Source organism: Helianthus annuus, chromosome 3 (assembly GCF_002127325.2).
Source record: "Helianthus annuus cultivar XRQ/B chromosome 3, HanXRQr2.0-SUNRISE, whole genome shotgun sequence".
Classification (NCBI taxonomy): Eukaryota; Viridiplantae; Streptophyta; class Magnoliopsida; order Asterales; family Asteraceae; genus Helianthus; species Helianthus annuus.
In genome coordinates, this window is record NC_035435.2 from 146,849,278 (window position 1) to 146,861,602 (window position 12,325).

Genomic DNA, 12,325 nt, shown 5'->3' on the forward strand with positions numbered 1-12,325 from the left:
TTCAATTTCTGTGTTCAATTTGTTGATGTGGAGTTTAATCATTGTTCAATTTTTGTGTTCAATTTGTTGAAGTGGGTGTTCAGTTTCTATGTTCATATACAAAATCTATGTTCATATACACAATCCGTCTTCAATTTTTGTGTTCACATACAGAATTTGTCTTCAATTTTTTGAAGTGGGGTTTAATCATTGTTCAATTTATGTAATTTGTTTGATATATACAGAATCTGTGTTGAATCTATCTATTATACTAAAGCAAAATAATGGTTGACTATTTAACCATGATGTGGCAACTCTCTTTGGCCAGAGAATTGGAATTTTAGGCGGCATTTTCTTTCTCTCTCTTCTCCTTCACTTTCACGAGCGCCTAATTTGTTCCATAAATTTGAAATCAGTTTTCTTTCCATCTTAATTCCAATAAAAAAAACCCTAATCAAAGCTTATTTCACCGTCAATCTTTCTGTTGGTTCTCTTCCGTTTTCTTCAAACCCTATAATTGATTGTTCTTTCTTGAGGCTTGATCTAGAGCTCGAATTGATTGTTCTTTGTTTTAGCCAAACCATTCACAACCCTAATTTTCATCTATCTCCTATTCGTGTAAGCGATGATGGCTATTGAATAAACCCTAGATGATGGCGATTGAAGAAACCGAACAACCCAGGTAACTTTTTCGTCGATCTTTAATGTTCTCCACATAAGTATTTTTGATGATTCGTGTTGAATTATGAAAATGTATAATTTATATTAATTTTACCTGTGTAGGAAGAACCCTAATTATATGCTTATAAACTGCAGTAGGTGGAGTATATAATCAGTTGATCCTTTGAAACTACTTCTGCAAGGTTGTTGGAACAAGAAGAATGGTCGACAAGTTTTTCTTAAACACTAATTCCATGTACTGGTTCAAGGTAAATATCATGATAAGTATAAAAGTTTTAGTTGTGGCAGTTGCAGTATCCATTGGTCTACATGATGGCGTTGAATCATCATCATTTGCAATTGCTGTTGTTATGGCTTTTATCGTCCGTAATCTCAGACATAATTCACTGACACCACAAATAACTTTGTTCATGGGATTATAAATTTGTATACTTATTTGTATTTTGAAATAATACAGGTTATGTATGATGCATCTGGATTCAGACTCCATATCGGTCGCCAGGCTGAAGTAAGAAATTTTAGGAACAATATTTACATTTTCATTTTATTTAACATTTGATTGATTGTATTCCTGGATGATTATATAAATCTTTTGACTTATCAAGTAAAAGGAAAATGAACATTTTACCCTTACATCGATTTAAATATTCTCTACTTGTGTTAAACTTGTGCAGGTGTTAAACCAGACCGTCTGTGAATTTCCTCCGGAGCACCCGTTATCCACATCCAGACCTCTACGTCTCTTGGGCATACTCCATTACAGGTTCCTCTTTCATCTGAAATGTATATTTTTTAGTGTCGAATATGATTATAAGTTGGATTTTTCGGGTTTGTTTACGGGTCACACGGTTCACGGGTTACGGGTTCAATTCGGAGCAGCAGGTTACGGGTCAAGAGTAGATATGTTAGAAGGGTAAAATGGTCAATTATGGCTGTTTTGTACATGGGAAAATGTTGGTGATTTTGGCTGCACGTTTATTGATATGGTAAATTGTTTGACCAAGTAAATCGGAGAAGCAGCTTTAGGTGGGTTGTTTGGTTAATTTGGCATGTGTTTTTATTAGTTTTGTTTTATTATAAATAGGTGTATTAGTTTTTTTTTTTTGTTATGTACCCCTTCATTTTGGAAATATACAGTGAGTTCAAATGGCTTCCATTTTCTTCCAATACACATAAACGAACTTTGGCTACGGAGTGTTTTTGTGAGTGTATTGAGTGTGAGTTAGAAGTGGCCTGAACCAACATATAAGCATTATATTATTTTAATAACAATCTCTCCATGAAACTTACACTTTGAATGAATTGTGACAACATTATATTAAGAATTTATATGTTAGCGAGTGTAAAACGATTATTGAAAATATATTAAATGCTCAATATATAAGTATTATTATGTTTTTGGTTAATTTTATATAAATGTTTTTGGAACAGATGATTGTAGGGGCCATGTTAGGATTCATAGTGGCACTTATGATGAAAGCATCTGAGTAGCACTGTATGTGTTGGCCAAGGTGGATGATGCAAGCATTCAATTGCTTTTGGCTTTAGAGGTGGTGGTTTTCTATTCAACCATGTTGAAAATAAATGGCGATTAATTGCTTGTATGGTTTCAGGTAGGGTGAAAACTCCCAACTTGGAATTCTTCCCACTTGCAACTGACGATTACCGAAACAACGTCCGGGAGGAGGAAGCGCTAGAGAAATGGAGGAAGCTGTGTAGGTTGGTGAAGAATAAGAAACGCTTTCGCGTTTCACAATTTTCCTCTCCAAGTCTTTCGAAGCATGTGCTAATCAGCGATCTAATATGGTTCGTTTTCATTCTCTTTCGCATATGTTCTATTATTCATGACTATGTTTTACTGAAATTTCATGTTTTATGTTGTGTTCATTTGAAATCGGTGAACTTTAGTCTGTGGTTAATTAATTGAGTTGATTGGGATTCTTATCCATAAGGTAGCCAGCCACATCATGATGCCTATTTTAATAAATGTTGCATACATGTTTATAATAAGTGAATAGGTTGATTTCATTATATGTTACATCCCAATCTAATAACATGGTGGTAATGTCTACTTGATTGTGGTGTTTCATCCCAATCTGATAACACACAGTAATGGTGCAGCCGTGCAGGTGGGTTTCATGGGTTGTTGATTTGGGGCTAACAAAATAAACTTAAAATTTTGATCTTTATCAACCCTTCATATTGGTTTTTAAGGTTTTTTGTTTTGTTTTGTACACAAAACAAATTAACTAAATCAAAGCTTTTTAAATCACAAGATGGTTATATCGTGTTACCTAGCCCGACTAGGTATATCTTAAATATAGTTTTAATTTCAAAATTGTGTAGCGCAAGCTATTGGTACTGTTTTGGTTGAACATGTGGGTTATATTTTAATGTTTATACCCTTTGTCGAGCCCCAAGTCAATAACCCATGAAACCCAATCATGGATTGGCAAGAACTGCTCCACGTACATCTAACCTCAACGGAGGGTATGATACATGTACACAAATCATGAGTCAAAACATGGTTCAATGCCGGTGGTGGTGATTTTGCGGTGGTGAAAATGAGTGGAGCCGGTGGTTTGGGTGGGCAGATCTGGTAACAGATGGGTTGTAGGTGGATAGGGGTGTCGGTAGTTGTTGGTGGTGGCGTCGTGCGAGTGTGGTAGTTGAGGAAAGATTGAGGTCGTTAGTGAGCCAACCCGTTTATTAGAGTATCCACCTTCGGACATTTTCATTCTTTGCCCACTGGTAATATTAGGTATGTCTACATTTGTGACTTATCGAATCCCATTATCCTTTGGCCTTTATGACTAATATATATGATTTTGTTGAGTTTAATATGGGAATACAAGGACATTACAAGTTGAAACAAGCTGAAAGAATTAGAACAAAAGTATACGGCTATTGAACAAGCCGACTATTACAAGCCTTAAAGATAGAATCTGATGTAAAACAGAATGGTTCGATTATTGTTTGACCTGACTAAGAGGAGCACTCGCCATTTATAAACATAACCCTATCGCATCTTATGGGAGTACCAAGTGTTCCATATCAAAAGTTGTATAGTTTTATCAATCGGAAGCAGTTCGAATCTTGAAAGATCGTTGCTTTAAGCTCTCCCTCGGGATATATTGGTATGTTTGAATTCCAATCTTTTACTTCCGGTTAATGATAATCCTATTTTTACACATAGTGATAATGTTTGTGTGTGTTTTTACATAGTAAGGTATAATATGGTGTGGAACATGATGAACTTTTTTTCTTTGATTTTTTATCAGCAAAGTACAAAAGTGCCTACTTAGAAGACCCCGACAAAAGAAAATTCTTTGGATATTCTATTATATCTTATGATATTGTAACCAGCTGGATATAGGCCACCCGGTTTCTATTCAGCCTTTAAAAGTCATTTGTACGTTCTTTGTAGTTACATTTCAGTAACAGAGGAAATGTATTTTCAGTTGAGAATAAGTAATCATTTAATTTTGAGCTGATATGTTTTTCTTGTTAAATTGTTCAGGACTTCCTACTAGCAAGCAAGTTGGATGCCAAAGTCCATGGTAACCAAAATAGTTCAAAAACAACTTAGCACATCATATAGATGAACATCTAGGCGATTTAGAAGGTTTAAAAGTGGATGAAGTAACATTCTCACACATTATTTTGTTAATATAATGAACAAGAAATTAATAATTATAAACGTATACTTTAAATATTATTAAAATTTGCATTATATGTACTAAAAGCAAGTCCACTATATATATGGGTCACCATGACTCATTGATGTCGCACGTGAAGCAAATCACTGCAACTTCCCAACATATTTACGCCACATGAATTTTCCCATTTTTTCAAAAAGATAAGTGTACCCGTGAATGATTTTGGTGTTTATCAACTACTACTGAGCCACTGGTAAACTCTAAAACTCATAAATTACCATTCGGTTATTACATTTTCTACTACAAATTGTTGTTATACACTGCTAGGATTGTCTTGATAAATAGTAAAGGGATTTAAAAATTAAACGAGTCATATAGGTCGAATATATGATTTGAAAGTTACCCTTTAGCTGGCCTATTTTTTTTAATAGATGTGATTTTGTCTAAAATGAAATGGGTCAGGTGACTTGACTGTATTAAAAGCAGTTCACGTTCACGGTGAACTAGAATTTTTTGGGCTGCCAACATATATAACAGTTTTGATGTAAAGTTAGTTGGTTGTACATTTACAGGTGAACCAGAAGCGAGTTGAAATGAATAAAGTCATGTCAGCTTTGTCATCTTTGAAACTTTGTGAGTAATATCATTTTAAGAGGAATGATCTTATTTCATTGGATGGTTGTTACACGTGTTACCATAACTAAAGTTAGATGCATGGGGTGTAGAATAGGTTCAATTGAACTCTTTACTAATAAATTTTTTCATATACACTTTTCCGATTCTTTTATTTTGTTGCAGGTGTTTTGTTTAAGGAACAGCCGGAGGTGTTGGAGCGAGGATGGGATGAAGGAGACGGAGAAGTTGGCGGGAGACGGAGAATTTGGCGAGAGACTGGAATAACAAATTGGTTAAAAGGTTTTGTATCAACTAAAATCAGACCTGAAACCGTAAAACAATGGTATAGTTGTTTACATGTGTGATTTGGTGTACATGTGTTTGTAGTAATTCTATTAAGTTTTGGACATGAAATTATGTTGTGTTTGATAAAGCTGATCCATCAATATAACTCCGTTTACTCGAGTCATGAACCGGTCGTGCTCATGCGGTTAGTATTATATAATTAGTTGAATGCGCTAAGTCCTTTTAAAGTAAATAATGATCACTTTGTTTTAATGAGTTTGAATTTGTATATTAAAGTAGTTATTTTTCTTATTAGCCACCCGTGTATCACACGGGAACTTAGACTAGTTTCATTTTAATATACAGAGTCCGCTAAGCCAAACACTTTTTAGTCATTTTACATGAACAAGCTAAGCCAAACACTTTTTAGTCATTTTACATGAATAAGCTAAGCCAAACACTTTTTAAAAACAACTTATTAGCTTTTCCCACCCCATAAGCTAATCCAAACACTTTTTTAAAAACTCATTTTCAAAAAGTCATAAGTCGATAAGTCCTTTTTGAGTTAAATAATCTTAGCCAAACAAGCCCAAAGAATGGATTTGTCGTCGTTCTGCGATGACGAATCAAAAGTAGATCAACTTAGGGTTTATGGATGTGTCATGAAGATCATGTAAGGGTTTTTTTTTTTTTTTGGCTTTACGGCTCTTCATTTTCATATGACAATCGCAAATGAAGGAATTGAAAGCATGAAAGAAAAGGTAAGTCGTTTTGTGCCCAAAATGATATTGACACGTGTTTTACATAGATCAGAGTATATGGTATCAGTTCCGAAAAATACCCATATTTGTATTGGTGGCTTTGCTTAGTGTGAAGCAAGAGTATAAAACTCAATCCATTGTTCATAGTTACTTTTACATGTTATTTTGTACATTACATGCCGCAGCCCCCGACCCCTACCCTGGGAGCGGGAGCCGCGAGAGCCAGTCGAGTGGTAGCGGGGTTTATTAATTTGGCAGCGGAATTTATGAACATCAGGACCGTAGTTAGGAAATATTATCAGAGTTCAAAACACCAAACTTTTATAATAAATAAATGGGATAAAACCCATATGTTCTATTGATAATACGTTTGTAGGGATAAACCTTAATTATTGAAAACATAAACTCCTTTTTTATTTAGGTAACTTTTATAGCCACTTCTTTAACCTTTTAGTGCTCCCCGGCTAGCTTCTATTAGCTTCACATTAAGTTACCTGAAACGCGTTTTAAAAAGATTTTATCAGCAAGAAATACTGGCGAGTGCATTCCAGTTTAATCAAAACAACTTTTATAACTTTACAGTATTGAGAGCGATTACAATGTTTATATCTACCAATATACTCATTCAGTACCTATCACTCGATCGGATCTGTGGCTATGGTCATATCACACATTGGCTAACCCATTGTCCAATTGTGAAGGTTATCAAGTAATGTATACAAAACCCCATAGTACCGGCAGCAATTGTCGAATACAAAGACTCAATCACTGTTAAGTATAATTGAAAACATTTGAGGTTTTGGTAAAACAATTTGGTAGAAAAAGAGAATGACTCACAAATGATGAGAAAATAGAATGAACTCACATTGTTGACTTAGGTAATACTAAGGCTTCCTGTTGCTTTTCCTGGTTATTATCTATTGAAAATTAAACAATGCACACGTGTTAGTAAGATAACCCAAATCACATTAGCCATACAACACGAGACAGAACTCCAACGAACTGAGTCAGGCAGAGCCATGACATGTGTTACGGAGCCCTAGATCAATCGGGTAGGGTAACAAATACGTGATCGGGGGTTAAAATACTTACAACGAGCCGAGCTTCGTGTTTTAGGGGTATAATACCCGTTAATATTCACACTATAAGGGACAGAGAGAAAAGAAATTTTAAGCGATTGACAACTGAGGCCGAGGCCTCCTTTTATAGGCCGATCAGCCACTAGCTCGCGCCCCGCGAGCCATAACTATCTCTCTCTCGCGGCCCGCGAGAACCCTAGACTAGGGTTTAGGCTTGGCGAATCACCACCTAGCTTCACCACGTTATAGGACACGTGGCACAAGGGGGTTCCGCCAGCTGAGGCTCGGTCGCGCTCCGCGAAGCACACAACCAAGTTGGTCGCGCCCCGCGAGCGACCCATTTTATTTGTGTGTTTGATTTTTGTTAAAATTAATGTTATACGGGTTCGTTTATGAGTATACGAGGTATATTAGGAGCGTTTAGGGGTGTTTTTCGAGGGTGTTATATTACACTATGGGGGAGCAAAAGTATGATTATTCTACAATGAAGCATCCAAACAGGATCAAAGGGATAACTATTCTCTTCTACTGTATTCTTGTTTTAGGTAGTGCTCGGTATGCTTGAATGGATGAATGGTTTGTGGAATGAAATGTACATTTGCGAAGGAATGGAAAAAAAGTGTTTCGTTGGTAAATGAAATGAAATCACCTAATACAAAAGGAAATATCATTCCCTCTAAACACCTCAAGCTCATTTCGTTCACCCCCCCCCCCTAGTTTTTTTCATTTTATTCCATTTTCACCCTTCGTCACCACCGCCAATTCCCACTGTCGCCACACTCCCACCACCCATCGTTGTCACCTCCACCACCACTCGCCGCCGCCCGCTACCACATTCCCCCACTTTCACTGGAGGCGCCGCCACCACCCCCCCCCCCCAATGCTACCACCATCACCACCACTCGCCATCGCGCCGCCGCCACCCACCCATAACCGCTGCCACCACCTCTTTTTTTTTTTTTTTTTTTGCCTATCAAACAACATAATGTAATGATTCATTCAGTTTCCACATGATAACCAAACAAGACAATGGAATGGTAATGATCCATGTCATTCATTTGTCCATTCAATTACTTCGTCAAATCCATTCACTTTTCCGTTTCATTACATTGTACCAAACAAACCCTTGTTAAATGGAAAAGAATCACAAATTTAGAAACTTCGGTGATGATTATCACTATGGATGAAATTAACATAGTTTCCATTTAAAGATAACCATGAATAATTCCCCTGAAAGCTGGAAAGGTGATATGCCCTAGATTCCAATATTGTAACATACAGAAAACAAATTTTGTAATCAAACCAAATTAACTAGGGGTGAGTGGGTAAAACACCATTAGTAGGAAAGATCAACCCAATTAGCATTGGGATTTAAATAAATAAATCTAATGCTAACAAAGGTAAATAAATGCTTTATTGAAGATAAAATTTACAAAAGGCATGGGCTATCGGGACTTAAATTTAAATCGCGTCAATCTTACTTGGTAACGCCCCAAAGCCCGATTTTATTGAGTGTACATTTCTTATGTATCTCATGAAATAAAAAATAATAATGAAGTTCTGTAACTTAGCCGGAAAATGAGTTAAATACTAAGAGACAACTGGGTTAAGGCTAAACATAAGTGACTAGCTAAACCTAAGGGACTAAAGTTGGTCAAGTTTTTAAGTAAAAAGAAATGGAAAACAAAAGCTCAATGTCTGAGTGTGACGTGTTCTAGAGAGAGGAAAAAACCCTCTCTAGAATTCAAGTCACAAAATGAGTGAATACAAGGTGAAATTCAAGTAATTTCCCTTGCATGACCCTCTAGCATCATCTAAATCTAAGGTATGTGGTAAATTTACACATGATGAGTTTTGATGCGAAATGGATTTTGATAATATGATGAAATTTATGTTGTAATGATGTTTATGATCACCATACTTGCTTGTATGTGTGATTTACTTGAACAATTTTGAGATTTGATTAAATGTTCATACATGCCATGAAGTGGGTTTAACCTAGGTATGAAACCCAAACTCTTGTATGGTTAAATGATAAATTGCCTTGAGTAAATGAAGATTTTTGGTTAGCTAGATGTTAAGGATTGTATGACTTGTTGAATTGAAAGATACATGGTAATTTTGGACGGCAAATTAAGCTAATATGATGGCTTAAAAATGATACCCGCCAAGTGTTCGATAAAATGACTAAGTAAGTTTTATCGAATTGTTAGTGTTAGGGGTGTCAATCGTGTCAGGTTGATGGGTTGGCGGGTTAACGGGTTGGCGGGTTGAAATGTTCAACCCGAACCCAACCCATATTATTATCCGGGTCAAAGATTTCAACCCTAACCCAACCCATATAAATTCGGGTCAACCCGAACCCGACCCGTTTACCCATATTTTGAAATGAGTCATATAAGCTGATGATTTATAAACGAGTTATTGGGTTTTAAGCGTGTTATCGATAACATGTTGAATGATGCGTATGAGTGTGACAAATAAATAAATAATGTATCAAAATTAACATTATTATAAGTTTATAACTAACCATGTAAAATAGAAACGGAAAAAACAAAAAAAAATATAAAAGATTTTTTTTTGGAAATAGTTAAACGGGTTAATGGGTCAACCCGTTTTTTATACGGGTCAACCCGAACCCGGCCCGTTTTTTTGAATGGGTTGTGTTAGTCGACCCAAACTTGTTTTTTCGTGTCGGGTTCGGGTCAAAATGGGTAAAATTATGACGAGCTAATGTTGGTGATAAAAGAGAATTTGTTAAGCTGATCCCATGGTGTAAACCATGAAACAGGTCAAAATAGGTAAAGTTATGATGAATTATATTTTGGTAATAAACAATACCTTGTTAAGATAAGACCTTATTGTATAAACCATAACGGGTCAAATGGGTAAAAATGGTGTTAAATCACTTTTGGTGACATACAATAACTCGATAAGATTAGACCCTATGGTATAAACTATAACGTGTCAAATGGGTAAAAATGGTATTGAATCATTTTTTGTGACAATAATAACTTGTTAAGACGAGACCTATGTGTAAACCATAACGGGTCAAATGGGTAAAAATGGTGGTGGATCGCATTTTGGTGAAACAATGAATTGTTAGGTAGATACGCCTAAAGGGTAAACCAAGAATGGATCAAATGAACAAACGGAGTCAAATGGTGATGTTATCATGTAAGACCCTTAGTCCATTGATACGATTTTACACATACATTTCGATTAATATAGTATAGTTACTACTAAACCTACACTTACAAATACGAGTTTATTAAAACATTTTAATGAATAAAACATTTCAACGTTTTATATGTAAATTCGCCTTTTAAAACATGACGACGAAACTTGTAGCGGAAGCTTGAATCTTGCTCGTGTTCGGTTCTTGGTTGAACTTGATCGTCCTCCGGTGCTTTTACTGTATACCTACATTCAATAAAACACGAAATGTTTTAGTCCTTTAGAATTTGAAACATGTCCGAACAAGTTCGTGAGTCAAAACACTCACTAAATGTCGGTTATGTTAGTTTAAAACTGATTTATACAAGTTTCTACAGCCAAACTAATCAACAGCAACGGTTGCAGCAAATATGACCCGTCGCGTGGCGCGACAGGATATGGGGTCATTGTCGCGTGACGCGACAACCGTCGCGGGCCGCGATACCATTTGGTGTTACCCATCGCTGTTGGTGCAGTTGTCTGTCGACTACATCTTCGTTCGAGTCTTAGGGCAGAGCTGATTGTATTGTGAACAGTAAACGAGAAATCATGTATTAGGACAGGATTGCTTATTGGGCTTTAGATAGCTTTTGTGGCCCAATTAGATAGTAGGACCGCTAATGTGTCTTTGGGTCGGACCGCTAATGTGTCCTATTAGAGATTAGGATCGCTCGTATGGCATATATGTGAACCGCTCGAGCAGCAGACTGTGGATCGCTCGAGCGATAGACTGTGGATCGCTCATATGGACTTGTCCATATGAGCGGCCCATAACTACTATATATATTGGTCCTAATGAGCGATCCAGGTAGACTTAGAAGTTAGTCCGTATGTGTGTGTGAAAAGACAAAGCTCTGCCCGTTTGTCTCCACGTTCTTGTAAACTGACAATTAATCAATAAAGGAGACGTTAAAGTGTGAAATCAAGCTTTACGAAGACTAATTCAATGAATTCCGCCTCTGAACTAGTCTAAGTTCTCTTCTGATCGACTCATCGGGTCAGCAGACGATCCTACATGTGGTATCAGAGCACAGGAGGAAGAGTTCTTGCTGTTTAGCTCGATTTTCACTCGATATTCTCACTTCTACACCTTCTTATCTGATTCGAATAGATTTCACGGTCAAAAATCATTCAAAATCTTAGGGATTGTGCGCAATAGTACTGTGACAAACCCTGGAAAGTTTCAGATCAGAATTCCAAGCCGTTTGGAAGATATCAAGGTTTTTCGGTTCGAAATCGCGAAGGAATCTGGGCTGGTTCGCTGATTTGGATCGCTTTTGGGACAGACCGCTCGAACGGATCGCTTATTTGACACTTGTGAACCGCTCGTTCGGACATATTGGACCGCTTATTTGGACTAGAACAATAGCCGGATCGCTTATCCGAACGGTTGGAACCGCTCGAACGAACAACTTGGAACCGCTCGAACGAACCGGCTAGACCGCTCATCCGAACAATTTGGAATCACTAATTCAAACAGTTTGGACCGCTTATATGAACGGTTGAATTCGCTTATTTGGACACAACCGGGTCGCTTATCTGGACAGATCAGGCTCGTTCGAATTGACTATTTTGGTTCGCTCATCCGATTCACTGATTAGGACATCTGGTTCTCGTTTGTGTTCACAATATATTTGTCGGGATATTTTAGAAAACTGACAATGAGGTTTGATGTGCAGGAAAACAATGATCTTGAAAGAATGAATAGTTGGTATCGAGGACATCTTAGTAATTCTTATCGGAATTTGTCTAAAGAGGTTTGGTGTAAACGATTTGAATGTTTTCTGAGTAAGAAAGATGAAACTTTAGATGATTTGGAGAAACGTTTTGATCGGTTGATTGAGTATTTGAAAGAAAATGATATGGACATAAAGGAAAAAGATCAGATTTCAAAGTTTGCTAATGGATTATCAGCTGAATGGGATGATTGTCTGAAAAATCTGAGAAAAAATGATGATGGTTCACAAATGTCCCTATATAAATTCATTAAAAAACTTAAGGATCATGATTATGAAAATTATCAAAAGAAGAGGGAGATATTGGATAAGAT

The 12,325-nt window shown here is 36.6% G+C and overlaps 1 long non-coding RNA gene across 1 annotated transcript; it reads left to right on the top strand.

Annotated features, from left to right (window-relative positions):
* Positions 1–1,334: 1,334 nt before the first annotated feature.
* Positions 1,335–3,797, top strand: LOC110928077. Its single transcript, XR_002586118.2, has 3 exons — positions 1,335–1,423; positions 2,092–2,210; positions 2,274–3,797. It is a non-coding gene; the product is annotated as an uncharacterized LOC110928077 (long non-coding RNA).
* The last annotated feature ends 8,528 nt before the right edge of the window (positions 3,798–12,325 follow it).